General features: G+C 39.4%; 1 protein-coding gene and 1 non-coding gene across 2 annotated transcripts in view; both read right to left on the reverse strand.

Moving 5' to 3' along the window:
- Nucleotides 1-22,975, reverse strand: part of SLC44A5 (solute carrier family 44 member 5) — a 253,809-nt gene that overhangs the window by 180,423 nt on the left and 50,411 nt on the right. The window lies entirely within an intron of this gene.
- LOC140707117 (U1 spliceosomal RNA) lies at nt 5,666-5,830 on the reverse strand. Its single transcript, XR_012087100.1, has one exon. It is a non-coding gene; the product is annotated as a U1 spliceosomal RNA (small nuclear RNA).

Consider the following 22,975-nt stretch of genomic DNA (forward strand, 5'->3'; position numbering starts at 1 on the left):
AAACTTATGAGGTGGGCTTTAAACCTGCAAGACTATGACTTTGAAGTGAAGGTGGTCAGAGGGTCAGTGAACTGTGTTGCTGACGCCTTGTCAAGAAGACCTGAAGAATGAAGACGGCGAAAGAAACATGGACTATGTATATATTTTGATGACAAAAAGTCAAATGTGTCTGTTTATTAAACATGTTGGTTTGTATGAATAAAGGTAACTTGATGTATTGTTAATGGTAAATGTTTAAATGCCTAATAGAGTGTAAGTATAAGTAAGTATGGCATTGTATGTTATTATATGATGGTTTTTGTTTGTTTTGGGTCCAGGTTGTTTTCTGGTGAAAAGCACCTTAGCTTTCCCCCTACAAAACAACTTATAAAGAGGGGAGGTGTTACATACAGCACTGATGTTACCTGTCTGTCATGGGTTTGGAGGGAAAGTTCCATCCTATGGGGAGTGGAAGGCGGGACATCAGGAGGAGGGGCTGTACTGTATATATATGTGGAGCGTGTGTGGAGAAGCTGGAGGAGAAGCTGGAGAAGAGCTGAGAGAAGAAGCTTGAGTGGGAGTCTGTGTGTCAGACAGGGTACTACTGTGTGTCAGTCAGTACCAACCTGATAGGTTCAGGTGTCTGTATGGTTAGCCAGAACTGATAGGTTCAGGGTCTGTGCTTCAAGTTAAGTGTTCTGTGTGAACCAAACTGTGTGTATGTATGATTGAGACTAAGCCACGTTACTGTATCTTATTCACTTGATCATTTTATTTTCCCTGTGTGTTATTTAATAAACCTTGTTCTTTTATTGGTTAAAAATCCATCCCTGGTCTGTGTGACTTCTTATAGGGAATGGTTGGTGGCAGCTTAGTGAAACTGTGGCATCTCCCAGTAGGTCTGGGTTTGTCACATTGTTTACTTAGTACATCATTGAGAAATGTGGTTTTCTTTCACAGTCAGAAGTAGTACAGATCATTTTACTACCTCAAGCCTCTGTTTTCTTATTGCCACTTCATTTTGCTGCCTGTGTAGATTCAGCTGCATAGGGGGAACTGAAAGGTACATGGATTATTATTATTTTTTGCTTCTAAACTGCAAAAATATAAAAGAAGATTGAAGAGGTAGAAGACTAGTTTAATTCTTTAGAGTTTTCAAAATCTGATTAACTTTTTGCCTAGAGCAAAAAGGATGTTTTCTGAAACAGGATGTTGGGCCATTTATGTACACAATAAATCAGAAACACACATCCCCTCTTTAATTTTGTTATAACCTACAAAATAGGAACAAACATGTTCAGGAAGTCTGCAGGAAAAGAACTGGTTAGTTATAGTGGATCAACATGTGAATTTCAGGCCACAGTCCTTACATGGGACTGTATCTCATTGAAATGAATGGAAGTCCCACCCTTATCCTATGCTTGTTAATACTGAAGAAGCCTTCCTTGTGCACTTGGGGATGATAGATTCAGAGCATAACCTGGAATGCAAATATTTTATTTATCTATATAAAAATATCAAGTATATTAATCTCAAAGCATCCTGCTAATAAACATTCATACAAGAATACATAAAAGAAAAAGAAAAACAAAATGACTGAAAGTTGTTACATGAGCAAGAGCAGAGCAAACAAAATGAAGTATAAAATGAAAACAGGGAAGAGGAGCAAATGGGAAACTCATATGTACCGTAAGTCTCAAATGTAAAGAAATCATGTCAAGAGCCAGCTATATAGGTCTGTTGGTTGGTTACTTACCTACTTACTGAAAATATTTTTACCTCGACTTTCTTCTTTTAAAGGATTCAAGACAGCTTATATCATTAAAAAAGAACATAAAGCTAACAACAGTTACTAAAAATTATAGAACAAATGCCATACAAAAAACATAAGCAACACCAGAATGTAATTACAGCAGTACAATACAATGGTCATTGTAAAAAAAAAAAAAAAAACCACTCAGGCAGACAGGGAAAGCTTGCATGAAGAGAAAGGTCTTTGCCTGGTTGCAGAAGGACAGCAAAGATAGGGCCTCCTGTGGTAGGGAGTTCCAAAGTCTGGAAGCAGCAACAGAAAAGGCCCCACCAAACGTACCTGTGAAGGTGGAGGGCTCTAGAGAAAGGCTTCTCCTAATGTTCTTAATACTTGAGCAGGCTCATAAAGGGAGATGCAATCCTTGAGATAGATTGAGCCCAAACCATTTGCAGCTTTATATGTTAAAAACCAACACTTTGGATTCAGCCTGGAAACAGACCAGCAGCCAGTCAAGCTGCTGTAACAGGGGGGTTGATCCCTGTACCTAGCCCCAGTCAGCAATCTAGCTGCTGAATTTGGACCCACTTACGTTTCTGGACAATTTCCAAAAGCAGCCCCACACAGAGCGCATTACAATAACGCAGCTGGAATGTAACTAAGGCATGTGTCACAGTGACCAGATCAGACCTCTTCAGTAATGGGCCAGTTGGCACACTAGTTTTAATTGTACAGAGGCCCTCCTGGCCACCACTGAAGATTCAATGCAAACATGACTTTATGCCTTATGCTCAGTGCCAGCATCAATGAGAGTCTAAATAACTACTCAAAGCATGCTGTACAAATCCAGGTTGTACTTGCATATGCCCAGTGGCCTTCTTGACTTTCCTTCCTGCAACTTTTAAACATCTCCTCAATTTCAAAAGTGATTAGCCATGCAACATTTCTCCCAAGCTTCCTTGTATACACATGACTAATTGCAGAGTTCTTTGGATCTTATACATTGTAAAAAAGCAAAAACAGCTTCACCAGCTTCCTATGGATTTATACTTATTTGTCAGAATGTTGAATCGAGTACTAACGTGCTTAATTTTCTCCCTGCAAGTCCCTCTGGTTTAATTAGGCTTGTGTAATATCACATACACAGACTGCAAATGGTTATTGCTAAGGAAGAAACAACTGCAGCTTGTTCATTTTTTTCTGAAGAAACTTATGAAGAAATACTTAGCTTTATGTCATTTAGACTAAAACTGCATATTTGTTTACTGGCTCACTGGGGAGTTCACAGGAAACTTTGTAAATTAACACACACTGAAACAAAACCCTTTAAAATATAAATATGAGGGGGGGGGGGTTTCCAAGGGATTACCATAATCTATTGGTGCAAAGTGACTGTTTACAATTCCTAGTTCTTACCTTCATCTCATTTTATGGGTATTTGGCACTGGGCCTAGTGAACAGCCTGGAAGCACCGGATGCTACTGCAATCTCAATGCTAAGCAGGTGCAGACCTGACAAATCCTTTGGACAGGAGACCACTGGTTCCTTCGTGTAGAACACAGCAAGCAAATAAGTAAAGAAATATATTTCTAAATAACAATTTGGCACCAATTCATGGATCAGGCTAGGGGAAGGAAAGGAGGTTCTGTTTAGTTGGAACAGGTTCACTATTAAAGTGGAGTCCTAAATGAAATATTAGAGGACCACGTAATAAAGCATGAGAAATTAACTGAGGCAAATCGAGGGCAATGTCAAGGTAAATCAGTAGAAGTAGGTAAGCCAGAATATAGCATCAAAAGTCATGTCATAAAAGATATCCAAGTCAACAAGCTTAAAGGATAAAAAGAGCCTGAGTAAAGCACAAAAGAGATGAACTGATTAACCAAAGCTATTAAGGCGTATTTCTAAGTTAATGCTCACCTTGATGTATTATCAACAAGGATCCCAATTTGGAATCCTACCCCTCAGTCTGATTTCATTTTAGCTGCATCCATCACTAAAGTTGTATTGTGTTGCAGTTGTATTTAGAGATTCCAAGTACTAAAATCTAGGTCACGTGGTATTTAATACTAAATATATATATAAGCAAATGCTTTCCCCACTCTGCTCCACAAACAATGGTTTCTAGACCACACAGCAATACTTGAACAAAACTTGTTTCATATTGCCCTCTGCGAATTGTTTTTCCCCAATAAATGTAGGCAGTCAGCAACATCAGCATCTCTGCAGTGAAACTACTTTCCATAATTATTTTGAGGCTAAATATTCTATTAACCTCAGTTGAGGACATATGAAAAAATATACAATATATTAATATCTAATACAGTAGTGCCTCGCTAGACGATGATAATCCATTCCACTGAAATCGCTGTTTAGCGAAATCATTGTCTAGCAAAAAGCATTTCCCCTTTGGAATGCATTGAAACCTGTTTAATGCATTCCAATGGGGAAGAATTGTCGTTGTCTAGCGAAGATCAGCCATAGGAAAGCTGCTTTGCGGACTGCTGATCAGCTGTTTAAATTGCTGTCTTGCGAAGCTTAGGTCCCAAAAAACCTGTTTGTGAGTGCACAGGGAGCTGTCAAAACTGTGGTCTAGCAAAAATCGGTTTGCGAAGCAGGGACCAAACATTGTCCAGCGAAATTTCTCCATAGGAATCAGTTTTGCGAATCGCTATAGCGATCGCAAAAAGCCAATGTCTAGCGAAAAAACTGTCATGCGGGGTAACTGTCTAGCGAGGCACCACTGTATAAGAAATGGAAGTGTATACAATATATCTGAACTTCTGTCCCTCAGGTATTGCATACAGACAAAACACTTTATGGTGCAGTTGTTGTTTAATGTAAATAAAAGTTTTTCATAGATTATAGATCACTTTCTGCAGTACTTCCCAAAATACTGAGATAAAGTTTTTCTGAAATCAATTTCTTCTCTTCACCAATGGTCTATTAAAATTGTGCCAAATTTCCTGCAAAGTCAGCAATCCCATTTATATGCATTTCACAGGCAATATTTTGATAGAATATTTGCTAGTATACACTTTGGAAATTACAGTGTATCCTGGGCTATGTGCATAGCCCATCATGATTCTAATAATAGAGGACAATATTTGAGGAGAGCAGAAATAACCCAGCATGTACAGAATATAAAAGCCATATAGGATCCCATATTAGAAATTATTTGCAAACCAAGATTTCAGTGCTTCTTATGAAAATGACAGGGAATAAAATTACTCTTTATTAAGATAAATATAAATTGTAACAATAGAAGTTAGAAAGCACAACACCATCTGAAAAGGGGGGAAATGCCCTTACTGAAATGTTTCCTTTTTTCAGTAAAACAGTACTGATTAGAATGCTGAACCAAAACTTGGAAGATCTATATTCTAGTCTCTACAGAGGTCTTTTGCTTCCTGAACAAGGTGATGGTAGAGATAAAAGTTGAGAGGAGAATCACTAATGCTACCTTTTGAAGAAAGGAGCTACCTTAATTTACTAATGTAACTAAATAATTATGTATGGATGGAATTCAACAACATTCCAGCATATGGAGTAGAAAAATCTACAGAAATAATACATGGCCAAGTGACTGGGAGACAGAGTACCTGGTAGTTCCATGGATCTTCCTGGCATACAGTGGTGCCTCGCTAGACGATTGCCTCGCAAAATGAGGAATTCACTAGACGATGACTTTTTTTGAGCAATGTTGCACTTCGCAAAATGATTGTTCCTATGGGCAAGTTTTGCTGACGATATTTGGCTCCTTACCTCCCCCAGTTTTTTGGGATAAAAAAGTAGGTCTTATATAATTAATGTATGTCATTGGGGGGGGGGAACCATCTTGCAAAGCATTGCCAATGGGACTATGGCTGCAAATTTAAATGGTAGAGAATGGTGAAAACAGTAAGGAACCAAAGGGTAAAGAGATTGTAAAAAAAACCAGGAAAATCACAAATGTAATCCCCCATTAACACAAATTATACAGTTGAGTTCCCCACATTTGGGGAAATCACAGGGATCAGCAGCGCACCCAAAGTGCAATGGATGAGCCTCCCCTGAGAAAACCACTTTTATGACATGGTATTTCGCTTGCAAGGTATGAGTTAGAATGGTCCTTGCACCTCATACCCCCTTCTGTCTCCTGACCCCAAGGCATGGTGACCCCCTGGCTGCACCTCCCACTCAGTACAGGGCTGCACAGCCCCAGTCCTGTCAGAGGCCAAGAGAGCTCCTCAGTGTTTCGGGGTGCCCTGTGGGACCCCCATTAGGGGCTAGGTGTTCCTCCCACAATCCTCTAGTGCATTAGCTAGGTGTTCCTCCCACAGCCCTCTAGTGCACAGGTATTAGCATATGCTAATACCTTGTGCTAATACCTGTGCACTAGAGGATTGTAGGAGGAACACCTAGCCCGATGGAGGTGCAATGTGGGGAACTCAACTGCATAATTTGTATTAATGGGAGATTGCACTTGTGATTTCCCTGGTTTTTCTAGATTCCTTTTCATCTCTCTTTCTCTTCATCAGGACCTACTGCAAAGGCAGCAAGTCCTGGTGATGTCTTATATTGCGTTCTTCCTCTTTTTCTCCCCAGTGGTAAAGGAACAGGGCGAAAGGAGTCACCATTATCAGGAGTCAGGGGGCTGCTTTGACTCCTTTCATCCTCTTTCTTTGTTGCTGGAGGGAAAAAGAGGGAGAAGGCCATCTGAGACCCATTGAATTTTTTCCCAATATGGTATGGGGAACTGTGTTATGCAAGATGATGTCTTCTATGGACAATTTTTGCAAGACAGTGATTTTTTTCCCAATTGGAACGCATTAAATAGATTTTAATACATTCCAATGGGGAACTGGGTTTCACAAGACAATGTCGCAAGACAGTGATTTCCACAGAACGAATTAAAATCGTCTTGCGAGGCACCACTGTACTTCAGTTTCAATCCCATGCAGTAGGAGGTCTATTACAACTACTCTTTGTCATTTTGTAGGGTTCGGGTTCAGTGCCTCTGCTTGGCTGAGTTTCAGTCCCTCTCATACAATCTTGCAAGATCTTTTCTTTGACTTCACCTGCATGCTGTCTGCCAGACTCATCAGGAACCTGGAAGCAGTTCTGCAGCTCCACCAGTGAAGATAGCGTTCTCCTTCTTTTGCTCCTCACTTTGACTCTTTTCCATAGTGCTTTCTCCACAATGTTTACTCTCTCCTCAGCATTCTGCTCCTCTGTATTCCCTTGTTGTTCTTCCACCTCCAGGGCCTCTATTGCTGCTGCTGCACAAGAGTTCTGTCAATGTATACTTCATCTTCTCTTATAGCCTTAAGTGTTGCTACTTGCTCCTCAAGTTCTCTCACTTTTTCTTCTAACAGAACCATCAGTTTGTACTTGCTGCATGTATATGCCATGTTACACTCAGGAATAAAGACAAACATTGCACAAACTTTACAGGTCACTACAACTGAAGTGTCCCTTGCTTCCATAATCCCAGTTAGCTTTTTGCTTAAATTGGTTTGTCAATGGCCTCTCCTTTATTTTGTCACATTGAATGTAGCTGTGAAAGTTAATATATAACAATATCCAAAAAAACCCAAAACTTTTGTTAGCATCCTTCCTATTGGCCTCCCCATGCCCTCGTGAAACTCCTGTTAGCTTGTCTGGTCACAAGTTTTCTGGGTCTGCCTCAGCTTTATTCCTCAGCTGTGCTCTGTCAGCAATCAAAAGGCACTCCCAGAACTCATAGCTGCTACTGATAGCCCTCACCAGTAATCAGGACACACACCTTCCAGTTAAGGTGAACACATAACCCTTGTTAAGAATACAATCCTTCCAGTTAAGCTGAGCACATAGACCTTCCTCTTAAACTGAGCACACGGTGCTTCTGAATAGTACACTCCTAGGGATTATTCCAGGTCCCTTCCTGGTGTTAATCTAAAAACACTCATCTCTCTGCCTTTGTCTCCCCTTTTTATGGTCCCTTCCTCTAGTAGATCTTTCCTTGAAACTCCTGTTAGCTTGCTCTGTTTGCTCACTCTGGTTATGAGCTCCCTCTGTCTGCCTCAGCCTTATTCCTCAGCTGTGTTCTATTAGGAGTCAACAATCAAAAGGAAGATGCTAAAAAGCATAGGATAAAACATTTAAAAGTATAGGAGATTAAAGTTAACTTTACAGAACTCTACAGGACAATTCTCAAAAACAGGAACAATAGTCTTACAGCCCACTTTCAATAAATTGTTCCCCAGGGACACAAATGATTACAATATGCTCCCCAACCCCATGTCTTAAGCCAAAGAGTCAGTCCACAAGGATATCACAGTCAATAGTACTAAAAACTCTCAGCAGTCCCACTCCTTCTGTTTCCCTTCTGGTACAGGCCATCAAGCAGGATGATGCTCGAAGCAGTCTGCGGATCCAAACCAGGATGAAATGAGATTGAAATGGCTCCAGATAATCAGTTTCAACCAAGAGTGTGACATAAACCACTGATTTACAGCTGCAGTCTATTTAAATCTCAGGCATTCACAAGAAACAAAGAACTGCTTCCTTATTTGTTACCACTTCAAAACCTGTTCTCAAAATATGAAATAAATACTAGCTAAAGATGTAACAGTTTAAAATATTTTGCTAGCAAGTGGATGCAAGTGAAGAACATGTTTACCTTTATATGCAAATAGAAGATGAAGAAGGCATACTGTAGCTACCCTAGGCTGTTCACCATTCTGTCCTTTTAGTCTGTTCTATTTGCTTGCCTGGAATGGTAAACAAGAGTTCATATTTGCCATGCTGTAGAGAGGGGAGAAGGGTGAACAAACACATGGGTGCAAACAGGTTGAAAGAGCAGCCGTGGCTACTTCATATTCCACTCCATTGGCACATTTCCATGAGGAGCCTCGTGGCACAGCAATTAAACTGCAGTACTGAAGCAACCTGAGTTCAATCCCACGCTCAGGTAAATGGTTCAAAGTTTATTCAAATGGCCATCCTTCCAAGGTTGATAAACTGAATACCCAGCTTGCTGGTGGTGATGGGGCCATGTGAAGCCTGCATAACTGTAAACTACCCAAAGAGTGCCTAAGCACTATTGATTGATTGATTGATTGATTGATTGATTGATTGATTGATTGATTGATTGATTGATTGATTGATTGATTGATTGATTGATTGATTGATTGATTTGGATTAGATTTGTACCCCGCCCATCTGGTCTATAAGACCACTCTATGGGGTGGTACGTATATAACCAGAACACAGCTTTATATTTCACAATGGAAACACAATCTCCCAGTTGCTACTAAGCTATCCAACTGCTAATTGATAAAATTTGCATTTCATCTGCTGCCAGCAACCACACCTTTATATCAGAAACGTTAGACTGGATTTAGTATGAAGAGGCTCTCTCTGTACCAGTCTCAAAAAATACATGCAGAATTCTTCCATTAAAAATATTAAGAACCCCTATATCCATCTGGTCACAGATGCCATGGTTTCCAGAAAAACTGACTGCTTTTGTCTTCTATGTGTAAACCTCTGTATCTCCCATTTCTCTGTATCTCCCTGCTAAAACACAAACATGAGACATCCTGAACCTGTTAATTCTGAAGAGGAATTTATTGGCTAGAATGGACTGTATTTGTTTGTTAAAGTATATGCACTTCACAATCAATGCCAAGATGGGGAGGCATACAGTCATTCTTCCATCTGGATATCATCTCTTAGTTTTTCCAAATTTCTAATCAAAGGTCCTGGGTGATACTGGAAGTGATTACAGAATTACTGTTTTTATTGTAACAACTGAACTTAGAGCAGAAGATTAAAAGAGGACTAAAACTGACCATTTAAAAAAATCTTTTATTCAAATTAAGTTCACTATGAGCATTATAGTAGGGCTAGAAGGTCCCAATTGCCTACAAATTTCCCTTAAAATGGATGGTGATATGCTTCTCAGATCAAACCTCCACTGCCTTGTGGCTATATCCACTCATGGAAAAGGCTTCAGCAGTTAACCTAGAGGCAAAATCCAGAGCTGTGTCCCGAAGGCAGTTCGTGTCATTCTGCCAACTCAGAAACATTGCTGGAACCAGTTGTATTGGCTCTTGCTTTTCCATTGGACCATTTCAGCAACATGGAGAGGGGGGATCTGCTGCTGAAGGATGCCTATGAGATCACAATTACTGAGGAAATTGCTTTATCTCCAAATCACTCAGTCAGATCAAGCAATTTTCATCTCTATAAGGATGGGTTTTTTGTAAAGCTAATGCATCTTAATAGCCATTTAAATCAAGCAATTCCCAAATACTCTGCATTACAACAGGGACAGCTCACACCAATATACTGGGGCTGAGGAAATCTGGACTTGCTCCTGATGGAGAGGAAAACTGCAAGACTTTGTTGACCCTAAGGTAAAGTTTTTCTTTCCAACACCAAAAAACAAAACTCCTGGAATACTGAGCTTGTGGCCATATGCTTTTTGGGGACATGTTGCATCAATAAGTCCAACGTGTTAACTACTACACTGTCCTTTGCCAGCTCTCTAGTCCATGATTGTCAGCTGATCCTAATAATGCTATATACACTGTTGCTCTTTGTAAGTGGGAAAGAGAGCATATATATACATACACAGTAATATACATAGCTACCTCACCTTACCAAAGTCTGAGTATTAAGCATAAGCACTCAAATACAAGACTACTAATGGCTTTTCCCTCCTCCATGCTACTTTTCTTACCAGAAAAGTACCAGAGTTCGCAGCCATTTTTTCCTTTGGCCACCCATGTCTCATTTCTCTGCTATAATCTATGCACATCCTAAAATTTGATGTAGGCTTCTGTACACACATCACCCCAGGTAGGCCCTTATTTTATGAACTCACCACTCTCACTGAATTCACTTATGTCCACCTCCACAATGCCATCTTCTTTCCTATATTAGGCTATACACACAGCTGTTCAGACTTCTCTATTTTTTTTATTTTCCCCTATACTTCTTAGCATTACTTATGTTAGAGCACCCATAACTCATTAAGTGAGTCATTTAAATCCTGATCATTCAAGTTTTAATTTTTTTAAAAAATAATAATGTTATTTTGAAAATCTTTATCTCCAGCCCTTCGTTCAATTGAATAAGATATCAATTTTAAGTGGTGCTTATTTAACTCAAGTTTAACTACTGTACTCGTATCTGTATACTGGCTAGATAGGTTGTTGAGTTAGGTTTCTGGCTGTACAGCCAGTGGTTGGGAATTCAGTTCCCCACTGGGCATTCCAGAGTAATCAGCCAATATGACGATGGGCAAGCGACACAGTCCCAGGATGCCTCTAGAAGTAGGGATTGGTAATACACTTCTGACTTCTCTCTACCTAGAAAACACTGAAAAGTATCGCCATAAGTCAGAACTGACTGGATGGCGCACACATGCACATCTGTATACTCTGGTTATGGGTTGAATAGGAGTGGTCACAGACCATGGACGTAAATCCCACTCTGTGCTTGTGGATGTCAGCTAATGAGATGAAACCTTCTTCCTCTTCCCCGTGCAGCTGTCTATGATACCAAAAAAGCTTGCCTTCTGGAGCAGGTTTTGAAAATGCATAGGGCACTACTGGGGAAAGAAAGTCATTCTATCTGAGGGATGACACTTTTGGATCCCACCCAGAGTAAATTAAGGGAAGCAAGTACTTCTTTATTCTTATCTGGTTGAATTGACAGCTATTTACAATTAAACTCACCATTAATCTACTTGAAATAAGAATAACAATTCCCATTACTCCAGATACAAGGCATGGACGTGATCCTACAAATAGGTTTACGTACAGGCAGCTCATATAAGTCCCATAACCAGTATAAAAGAATATAATAAACTCAAGTAACAGAAGCACTTAACACAATGTTTTCATTACATTTACATGTGTGGGAGAAATTTGGGGATAGGCTTGTTCAATGTTTCAGCTGAACTGCTATGCCTCAGAACACATTTTATTAGCTTGACCTCATAGTTCATAAAAATTGCTTCCATTTAAGTGTCCAAAATTGACAGTGTAACACATCTTTCCTAGGATGTTCTTATTTCTTTCAGAAGACAATCTACTGTGGCTGCAGCATGCTAATTATAACTGCATTCAAAGAGTGTCTCCATGGAAACAAGAAGTGACAGAACAGTCACAGAGATGTTCTATTTTATATAAGAAATGAAGGGTTAAGAGAGTCAATGAATGTGTTGATCATCGGAAATTCTGGACAAATAAAATGCATAGCTCCCCTAAATTACTGAAATAAACAAAAATCCAAAAAAACAAGCACATGCACAGCAATTTCTGAAAACTCTAGTTAAAGCCAAAAGATCAACCAGTGTTAATTTCCATACAGAGGTATTACACATACAGAAAGCAAAATTAATACACAAAATATCCATACAGAAATACAGGTGTAACTGTAGATAGTGTGACACCCTTCCACATCTTAAGGACCAAGTACAGCACAATGCATTTTATAATTTAAGTATAATTCACTGTTTTTATGAAATAGTTTTTATGAAATTGCATGCAAAATCAGACATCATTCAACGGTTTTGGTTGCGAAGTGAAAAAACAAGACAGAGACATGAACATCACCTTGTGTTAGTTTTTCAGTATTTTTTAAAGAAGCTGATGGAGGAGTTGGGGAAGAGGAGGTTGTGGCAATGACAGTAGACTATTGTTTAGGAAGATCCATTGTATATCAGTTGGAGGATATCTTTGGCCACATATTGTGGAATCCAACCCTATTCTGTCAACTCCAACCTACGGAGTAATAAAAGGGGAATCCTTCTCTTCATAACAAATGACAAAGGACCAAACATAAAGCAAGAAATATGGCAGCTGCACCTTTTCTTCTTGTCTTGGAACTTCCACTAACAGATTTCTACACTATGATCTGGCAGCCCCATTGCCTTCTATTTTCAGTATATAGTTGGATTTTAATTCATCCTACTGTAATTAATGTATATAAATTCATTTGCAGCAAGTACCTAGTAATATTATCAAGGCGACAAACAAAGAAACAAACAGAAAAACCCAAAATTTTCTATGCCATTATTTGGGCTTGAAACATCTGATATCTCATTATCTACAAACCTAGAAGCCATATGCAAGTGTCTTGGAATTAATTACCCAGAATTCTATTGCTGTTTGCATAAGATATGCACAACTCATCACGAGTAATTGCAACTGTCAGGGCACATCTTGATTGTGGTCCTGTTCATCTGCCCAAGTGAGCAATCAAGATATGCCCCAGCACCTAATCAATTAACTACAATTAGCCATGTGTCTAACTATAATGACACAAAACCTTCACTAATACCAGTAGGATTCAATTCACTTTTTCTTAAAATCTGGTCATTCTTCAATAAATATTATCTAGGACCAAAAATATCCTCTCTCTCTCCCTCTCTCTCTCTCTCTCTCTCTCTCTCTCTCTCTCTCTCTCTCTCTGTGTGTGTGTGTGTGTGTGTGTGTGTGAGATTTCATTGAAGAGAGTTTCTGATTTTCAAATGAAAACAATTTTAGCCTAAGTTTTACAGCGCTACTAAGGGCCTTGTTGTTTGATGGAAAAAAGCAACTGCAAGATTTGACCATATTACTTGTGTGTGTGCGCACGCGCGTGCATGTGTGTGTGTGCGCGCACATGCGCGCGCGCTGAGCAGTTTATTAAAATACATTATTTCTCTTTTTTTACCAGCAGGAAAAAGTCTTGAAAAAATTGACAGGTTGCTTGAAGAAAGTCACAGAAGTGGAATGGAGTTTGGTTTGTGTCAATTCACAGATGTTCACTTTATGACCACAGCTGCATTAAAGCAACCCCTCTTTTTTTGTCTCTGTGAATCACATATCAGGTGGAACTTGGCTGTCACTGTGGTTAACAATGGAAACAAGATATCGTAAAATAGGTAAACTTCCCATCACTAAAGAATTTGACCATCCAGCAACCACACACACCTGAATAAAGCCTCATCCACTGTTGATTCAACAGTGTTGCAAAGGGATGGATGTATTTGAAGAGAGTGAAAACTAGGTGTAAATATTATTTGTGAGATGTCAAAATTGATTTTCTGAGGGTGCCAGCCAAATAAGCTGTCTTCTTCAGCAGAGGTTATGGTGAGAATTTCCATCACCAGACACACATACACACAAACATCAAAATAGGAAACCTGGACGTAGGTCTAGAAAAGCTGGGGCTGAGTCTTATAATAATCATATGAATATATATAATAAGCCATGGCCATATCGTCCCACACTATCTATACCTCTCAACCTGAGAGAACTGGCTGAAAGACTTCAAAGGTTTCCCATACCAGTAAAAGCTCCATAGTGTTGTTATGGAGCTTTCTTTCTACGGTGAACCAGAGTTCTCAAATCATTTAAGGAACCATCCTGTGATTTCTCTGTCAGAGATAGTTTTGATGAGATTCTCTGGCTGATCCAGAGCTATATGCAGTTTCCCAAGCACTGAAAGGAGTCATTCCAAAAGGGAAAGGATTTGTGGTAGCTGTGAAACCTGAAAAGTTAATGTTGCTGAAATTACCAAAGTAGGTGGTGTTTCCTTTGAAGACAAATAGAACTTTAATTTCTTCTTGTTTGATTTGACACAATGGTTTCTCTCTAGTGACAAAACGGTCTAGCATAGGAGGTGGATTTCCAGCCTAGAATATCAAGATTGAACCAGAGACAGTTACAGTAGTACAGTCAAGTCTTTCTCACAAGATTAGGCAGAATTGATTCAGATAAGAAGAACCATAGAAGCCAATGGCATTTCTTGGGTCCGGCAGATTGATAAAGCAGCTAAAACAGCCTATGAGACTGAAGATGTTTTCTAGATTTTCACAGAAGAATTGGAAGAGATGTCTTTCGTTCTAATGGTCTTCTCCCAAATATGACCCCAAAGAATGGGTTGGCAGCTGTACTTAGTCTGAGGAGTAAACGTACAACACAAAAGACTCAAAGCTATCCTCCCCACCACCAACAAAAAGACAGAAACAATACCAATTTATTTATGTATTTGTTTGTTTGTTTGTTCTACTTATATCCCGCCTATCTGGTCTTGCGACCACTCTAGGCAGCTTACAAACACATAAAACAAGTAAATACAGTATAACAAAAAAAATTATTACATCAAATGGACCAGTTCTTCAAGATGGAGAAGAAAAAAAATAAAAATAACCAAAAAAGAAGAGAATCAGATATTAGCTGGAGGGAAGACCTATGAAAGGGAAAGACTTTGTTTGCAACTTATACCAAGAGTTTAAACTTAATTTTAACAAAAGTTGCCATGGCCAGAACAAAATACATGTAACAGGTAGACTGGAACTGTGTGACCACAAGAGCACACACCAGCCTTCTGCAGTTCAGCCCATTACAATCTCTCCCAGATTATTTGGAGTTCCACTGCCAAACCAGATGTGTAAAGATGTGTAAAGTAAAGAAACAAGCTAGATAGCAGGAGTTATTTAAAAAAAAACTAGAAAACTGCATAAAAATGAAGAGAGATACCTAGAAGGTAAAGCAAATGGATCCTGTGCAACACCAAACAATGGCTTGCATCTATAAAAAGACTGAAAAGGCAAGCACTGACAAACTGAACACAACTATGCAACCCTCCTTTTACCCACATATAGATGTATGCACTAAAACATTCTCTTCATGCTCCTTAACAGTCATTATCAATGCTTTACTCAGTACATTTCAGAAAGTACTTGAGTGCAAACTCATCATCATCAAGCTAGGAGTTAATAGCACTCCAAGTACATTCCTAAAAATTAATCATGTGTTTAACTGCCTTAACAAATTGAAAACTTATTATGTAGCCTGTGCATTTTGCTCAGCACAGATATCTAGCTTTAGATGTGAGCTTACCCTTGTCCTTCTGGCCCTTTCTTCAATTTTATTCCCTTCCCTTTAGAATATCAAGGTTTAGTAAAGATGGCCACAATGATTCAATGCAGCATTAAGCAAGCTTAAGCCCACTGAAATCTATGGGCATGCGTGCTAAGCTCTTAAACTGGACTGTGGCCAATCATAATCCACAATATAGACAGTTCAGATGGCAATACTTCTGGTATCAAAACCCATTCCCTGAAGCATGCAATACTGTGACATATCTATAGCTATATGCAAATACACACATATATAAATAAAAATATCATGAAGATATGAGCACAAGACTTTAGATTATACTCTGTTCTGCTATTCCACTCTAGCATGAGAAGACTAATGGTTTCGTTCTTTCCAGTTCTACTCAGAGGAAAGCCCCATAGCACTTAGCTGAGTTTACACAGGTAAGTGGGTAATTTCTCTCTAATGTGGTGAATTGCAGCTACCCTGCCATTTCACAAATATTTTGTTTTTATTTTCAGTGCTTTTATTTTATTATGTCACCCATGATTGGGCGCATGCCTTCCTTCGCCATCTTCTAGCAACCCTCACCTACATTGATGTGGAGTTAACAGCACATTAAGAAACCTCTTCCAGAGACAGCAGCAGCAAATAATCCCAAAGCATTTATTTCATGGCAGAAAAAAATGGCAGCAAAACAATGTGCACTCTCTTCTCCTCACTTTCATAGCTTAAGTTGCTGAAGTTTGGTAATCAACCTTGCTTTTTCAGCACCATTATGAAAAAGAACAGATAGTGTGGGTCAGGCCCAAAGGCCTGTAAATAATGGAAACAATCACAGACAAAAAAAATATGTCGCAATGAGACTCTGAGTGGAAAAGATCACATCCTTCCCTGATCTGTGCTTCCTAAGATACCATTAAGCTCTTGGATGTACCTACAAACTGGCACATGTGGTCTCCCCACATGCAGAAAACCACACAGAGCTTAACTGAAGTCGTTTTAGTGCTTTCTCTCAAGCAGCACTTAATGACCCAACTCTTCAGCGGCAGCCAAGAATTAACCTTACAAATGAACAGATCATTCACAGTAACTGCACAGCTGAAAGATTTCCTATACAACAGAGAACGCTGCCACTTGATAGAAACAAATTCAGAAACAAAACTCTATTCTATTACCTGCTAAGAATAAGAACATACAGAGCCATGAGTTTAAAACCAGTAATGGAACAAGTTGCTCTTCTTTCAAAATAGGCTGAGTGGTAGATGAATTAATTGAAACAAGAGCTTTCTTGATCCAGCTCTGCAGACTGAATTGCCGGGGCATATACAATGTCAGTACAAATAATTAACTCATCATTGGCTCTGCAATTTGGATAGGGGCATTAATCCAGGGATGACTGGAAGGGCTCTATATTTGGCAGGACAAACTAAACAGTGGAGAGGGAACAAAATATTGGCTGAAATCCAATAGTTAAGTTGCAACTAGAGTAAGCCCATTGAATCAATAGACCTTACATAAGTGTTGACTCTCCAAACCCCCACTGATTACTGAATTATAGCAATCTTAATACACTTGCAAAATTCAATGCTTTGAATCAGTTCATAGAATTATCCAGGATCTCCACAACTACAGAAGATAGTCAATACAAAAGGACACCAAATAATTTTTATGTGGCTTCACTTGTAGCATTCCATCATCCACATTCACTTCCCCTTACCAGTATTTTCCCCAAATACTTCACTTCAAAAGTGAAAATCCTCCATATTGATCCCACTGCCTCTGCTTTAGAAGCAGAAAAAATAAAACACATGTGAACTAAGCATACACTTCCCTAAAAAGCTATATTACTATTAATGTAACACTGAGGTTATCACACACCAAAACAAAAAGAAAAGAAAAGAAAACAACAAGAGAAAGAAACACTGTGGCACCTTAAGGACTAACTGCTACATTTCAATGTGAGCTTTTGTGGATCAAGTCCATTTCCTCAGACATTAAAGTGGGGCTTTATGACTGTCATATATACATGGTCCCATGACCATTACAGTCCCATTCTAATATCTCAGGAAGATATTGACTTCATCCATGAAACCCCCTGCTTTTTGTTTTGTTCTTCTGATAAACTTGCACAGACTAACATCACTATTTCTTCAAAAATTAATACTAAGGATTTTTATGATAAGTTTGTTAGTTTGCTGTTTTGAACCCAAGGTAGCATACATTGTTCTCCTCAGCCCTGCTTCATCCTCACAAACAATTTGTGAGATAGGTCAGGCTGAGGGAGCTTCCTTGCTAAATGTGGATTTGAACTGTGCTAAATGTCAGCATCATCAAGATATGGAATAGGGATAAAAAACTAACAAAGTATTCATAATAGCAAAGAACGGGGGGGGGGGGGAACTATTATCACTTGATCAAGAAGAAAGTATTGGAAACAATCCCTTTGAATTCACTTCAGCTCTTTAACACTAATACATCAAGGTAAACAGGTGACCAAGGGGAGTGACCTTCTAGGCAGGTTTGTGCTTAGGAACTGTTACCCAGATCACACCCCAAGAAAATGTTTTCTGTCTGGGAGAGTTTTCTCAAGTCTCAGTCAAGAGCACAGAATTCTTCAGTAGAGTACAGTGGACCCTCTACTTAAGGAATTAATCCGTATTGGAACGGTAGCTGTAAATCGAAAAGTCTGTAGGTCGAATCTCCATTGACCTACAATGCATTGAAAACTGATTAATCCCACAACTGGCAGTTTTTATTCTATTTTTGTTCCATTTTGGTTTTTTTCTGGTCTCTAAGTTGATTCTCCGGCTGCAAGTCAAATCTAAATTTTGCAGCCAGAGAAGTCTGTAACTCGAAAAGTCTGTAAGTCGAGCCGTCTGTAAGTCGAGGGTCCACTGTAGAGGCAACCTAGGTATCTATCATTTCTCAAGGCACCACTATGCTGTGAGGTTTAAGGATGAATGACCTTACTTTATTATACTGTATTCTTTGCTTTGCCACTTCAGTAATTATAATCATATTTAATGCTACACAGCAAGGGTAAGAGGAATGGCAGTTCTCCAGTTCTTAGGATACTGTCAGATCAGTACAGACCTTTTTTATCCAAAATTTCAGACATTCTTCTTTTGATTAGTTAGGTATATGACTGTGGAGCCAGAGATTGGGTATTTAATTTGGTGCCTCTGCATTCAGGAAGAAACTAATCATACACCCAAACAGGATGTTTTAGTGTTCATAGCACTTGTACTCTATATTTTTCTTGCATCACACCACCACTGTTTAGATTCTAGATATCTGGCCTTCCCTCTTCTCATTAAGAGATAAAATCTCTGTCTACAATTAATTTGTGTCCATGAACATCCAGGAAATGAAAGTTTTAACAAAGTGAAAAGTTCACAATATATCTTCTTGTACATTATTCAGTTAGGATCCTTTCCCCTTTTTGCCAGTTTAGCACATATAAAGTTCTTCCTGAGGCACACAACATGACGACATCACATAATTATGCAGCCAACCAAATTTGACTAGTTGAAAGTGCCCTTGTTCTGAACAAACATCTTGATGATTCTGCAAACTCACCGTGAAGCCAGATCAGATGGAGAGCAATGTTTCCTGTTCCCTCTAAAAACAAAAATACATTTTGCATCCAATGAGGCGTCTTTTTAGTGGGATTTTGTTGTTGATGTTCACAGAAGTAATAATATTATACCTTCCCTTCCTCTACAAACAAAAATTTGGTTTAGAGGTGGATTGGATTGTTCTCTGCACCTAATGAGATAATTTAGATTTGCAAATGTTTATATACTGAAACAAAAACATCCTGATTGTATTAACTAAGTATCTCATTTTGGTAGGAGTACGACACAACAATACAATTTTTTTCAGTTAAGTGTCTGATTACAAAGAGGCTGTTTGGTCTTAACATAATTGTGTTGAATTAAACAAATTATATAAACAACCATAGCAAAGAATCTGAATGTGTATCCAGATATTATAATTGATAAGACATACCCTTAAGTATGTATGTGAGGGTTCGAATGGGGTCTCCGCTGACTTTGACATAGACACTTGAGGCACTTGTGTTGCAAAATCAAAGTTGGGCTTTATTGGAACATAGAACAACAAATCTTTAGCATCTAGGTCTCTCGCTGCCAACGGGTCCCACGAGGGCATCCAAACATCTTTAGTGAAAGGGTTGTAGTCTAAGTCATTCCAAGGTCCTTTGGTAAAAGGATTACTGCCAACCAAATCCAAAGTGTCCGTCCCTGGTTCTAATAGCGGTATGGTCTCCTCGTCTCTCCCCTCTGGATCGAAGAGGTCCTCATCTCCTCGTATAGGAGCCCATGGTCTGACAGGAACCCTCTCCTCTGGGCTTCCTCCAGCCTCCATGCTCGCCTCTCTCTCTCCTCTCTCTCCACCACTTCTTTCTCCTCTCTCAGTCTGCAGCGCCACTCGCGCGCCTCTGATTCCACCCAATACAAGGGTCATGGAGGCAGACCCCTGTAGTCTGCCTCCTCCCTGGGAACCCGGACCTTCTCACACTTTCCGGTACAGGGATCTTCCACCCATATTAACTCCCAACCCCCGGGTATATCGTCCCTTGTTCCTTTTATATCCCCTGTTCCCGCCTCCACAATGATTCTGCCCCTTTCTTCTTTTCCTGCCATTTCCTTCTCTGTTTGTATGGCTATAGTTCTTTTAGCAAAACCCCGTTCTAGCTCCCAGGTGTCCATTCCCCTTTGTACCGTCTCGACGGGGGATGCAAGCGGGTCTGTTTACGCCTCCTGTTCTTTCCTGAGGGAGGACGACGACGACACTCCGGTGAGGGCTTCTACCCCCTTGCCTCGCGCCTCACAATGTAACATAATTTATCTATACAAATCAGTGTAACAATACAGAAGAGAAATAAAGCAGACAAAACCTCAAGTTTATTTCAAGAATAAATGCTTCACTGTACTTCCTAAGATATGCATTTATTATATTTAGTTACAAATATGTCATCTTTATTCCCAGTGTGGTGTAGTGGCTAAAGTGCTGGACTAGGATTTTGGAGAAGAGGGTTCAAATCCCCACTTGGCCATGGAAACTCACTAGGGGAGGAGAACTGGTAATTTGTTGTTTAGTCGTTTAGTCGTGTCCGACTCTTCGTGACTCCATGGACCAGAGCATGCCAGGCCCTCCTGTCTTCCACTGCCTCCCGGAGTTGGATCAAATTCATGTTGGTAGAACTGGTAAACTACTCTTTAAATAGCTCACATACCCTGAAAGCAATGTACCCTCTAATTTTCAGCTCCGCATCTCTTATGCACGACTCCTCCACCACCCCTGCACGCACAACGTTCCATCATGACCTGAACCAAAGGGGTTGAATGAGATTGCTGCAGGGAGGAGGAAGAAAGCTGTGTGGTGGGAAGTGGAGTCATGGACATGCACAGCTTAGAGGGAACCTTGCTTGAAAGCCCTATTGGGGTTGTTATTAGTCAGTTTCAATTTGATGGCACAGAACACATGCACATACTTTATCTTCATACATGATTTGGAAGGGTGGAATTGTTTTGCATAGTCTAGTCTTCCAAATCAGGGCACTCTCAATTTCGGCACTTTCATTTGCATGATATGCACACGATACACAAGTTGCTATAACTTTTTTCTTATTATGCTAATTAAGCACATTAAATGCGTTATTCCCTTTTTCCAATATGTTTTTACCTGGTCATCATTTCTACAGTAACCACTGATCTGTATAAGCTAGTATAGCATAATGGTTAAAATGGAACAGGAAGTCCAAGCTCCACGTTCTGCTTACTCACAAAGCTTGTTTTATATTCTAGGGTAAGTCAGTACTTTTCTGCCAAACCTATCTTGCAACAAAATGGAGGATGGGGAAGCATTTAAAGCAGCCATGTATATTCCTGGTGCATACAAATAAAGAAGTAATGACATTTTGCCACAGACATGGGTTTCTGGTGATAGTCCCATGAGATGGCTGTTGTTTTCCACCATCAGTTTTTACTGACAGCAACTTCCCAACAAAAAAAAAATCCCAAGCTTGATAGTAGAGCTGAGAAAATGATCTTCTTGAATGACACAATCCATAATCCTTCTGTCAGAATACCATGTTGACTGTAAGATTCTGGGACTTCAAATCCATGTAAGTAAGTTTGTCAATCTCTACTTCCTAAATTCTTGATGAGTACAAAACAGGTCAATCTCCTACGAACATTTACTCAGATAGAAAACCAGTTTAATTCTATAAGATACATATCTGAGTAAATAGTTCAAAGAGCCATACCAAGACAAATATATGCAGAATTAGGCCGCGGTCACACTAGCGAAATGCCCCTCTGTGGTTATGGGACTTTTAATTTCTTACTTGTCATGCTTTGCAGTCATGTGGTATTTATTCCAGGAAGTGAGTCCCAATGTGTATTTGGGTTACCAAATCATTTCCTTCAGTTATTTCACCATCTACCTTGTGGTGCCAGATTATTATTCATCTTGGGCACTGCAATAATGAATAATAGTGATTTTTAAAATAATTTTTAAACTGTGCATCAATATGTTCGGAACTGTTCAATGATGGTTTCCCTTTTTTTCTGTGTCCCCGGCACCTCAGGAAACAATGCATTGCAGTCAATAGATTCCCACCCCCACCACTGAAGATCCAGTTCAATAACCACCTAGAGCTTCTTGCTGAGACTGTTTGAAAGAAGTCAACACACACAAAAAAAAATTAAAATAATGGCAAAAATTTTTTTACAAAAATATATGGACATTTTAAAAGGACATGCATGGTGACAGTAGTTCAAAAAGGCTGCTATAAGATCATTCATACCCGCAACAACGTAGTATTTTTTTTAAAAAAAGATCAATAACAAAAAAAGTAGAAGGCTCTGGCCGAGTGAGAAATGATTCGCTAATAGCCATGTGTCGTGTGACCATTAATTTATGATACAGACTCAACGTAAGATCGACAACAAGAAGTAAGAGCTGCAAATAACATACTGCTTGCAAAACAACTACAGGCTGAACATTCCCATGTGCATTAACACACAGTCTTCATTAACAATCTCTCTGCAATGCCATCAAACTGTGGAACAATTTACTCACTGGCTAATCACTCAGAAAGCTCTTTTTTCTAAACAGACAATTGGCGAAAATAGCTATATTTTCAGATGCATAAAGGCTGAAGACTTAGGGTTTTTTTTTAAATTAAAGCTTAGAATATAGGCCAACTGATTTTCTAAAGAGACCCTGGTGGCATAGCTAAAATCCACGTAGAAGCTGGTCAACCAGGTAATACAGCAACCTCAGGGTGGAAGTTATGCAGAGTAGGGTCAGAAAGAAATGGAATACAAAACAGAACGAGAATTATTTCAACTATGACCATTCACAG

This window comes from Pogona vitticeps, chromosome 4 (assembly GCF_051106095.1).
Source record: "Pogona vitticeps strain Pit_001003342236 chromosome 4, PviZW2.1, whole genome shotgun sequence".
In the NCBI taxonomy this organism is placed as follows: Eukaryota; Metazoa; Chordata; class Lepidosauria; order Squamata; family Agamidae; genus Pogona; species Pogona vitticeps.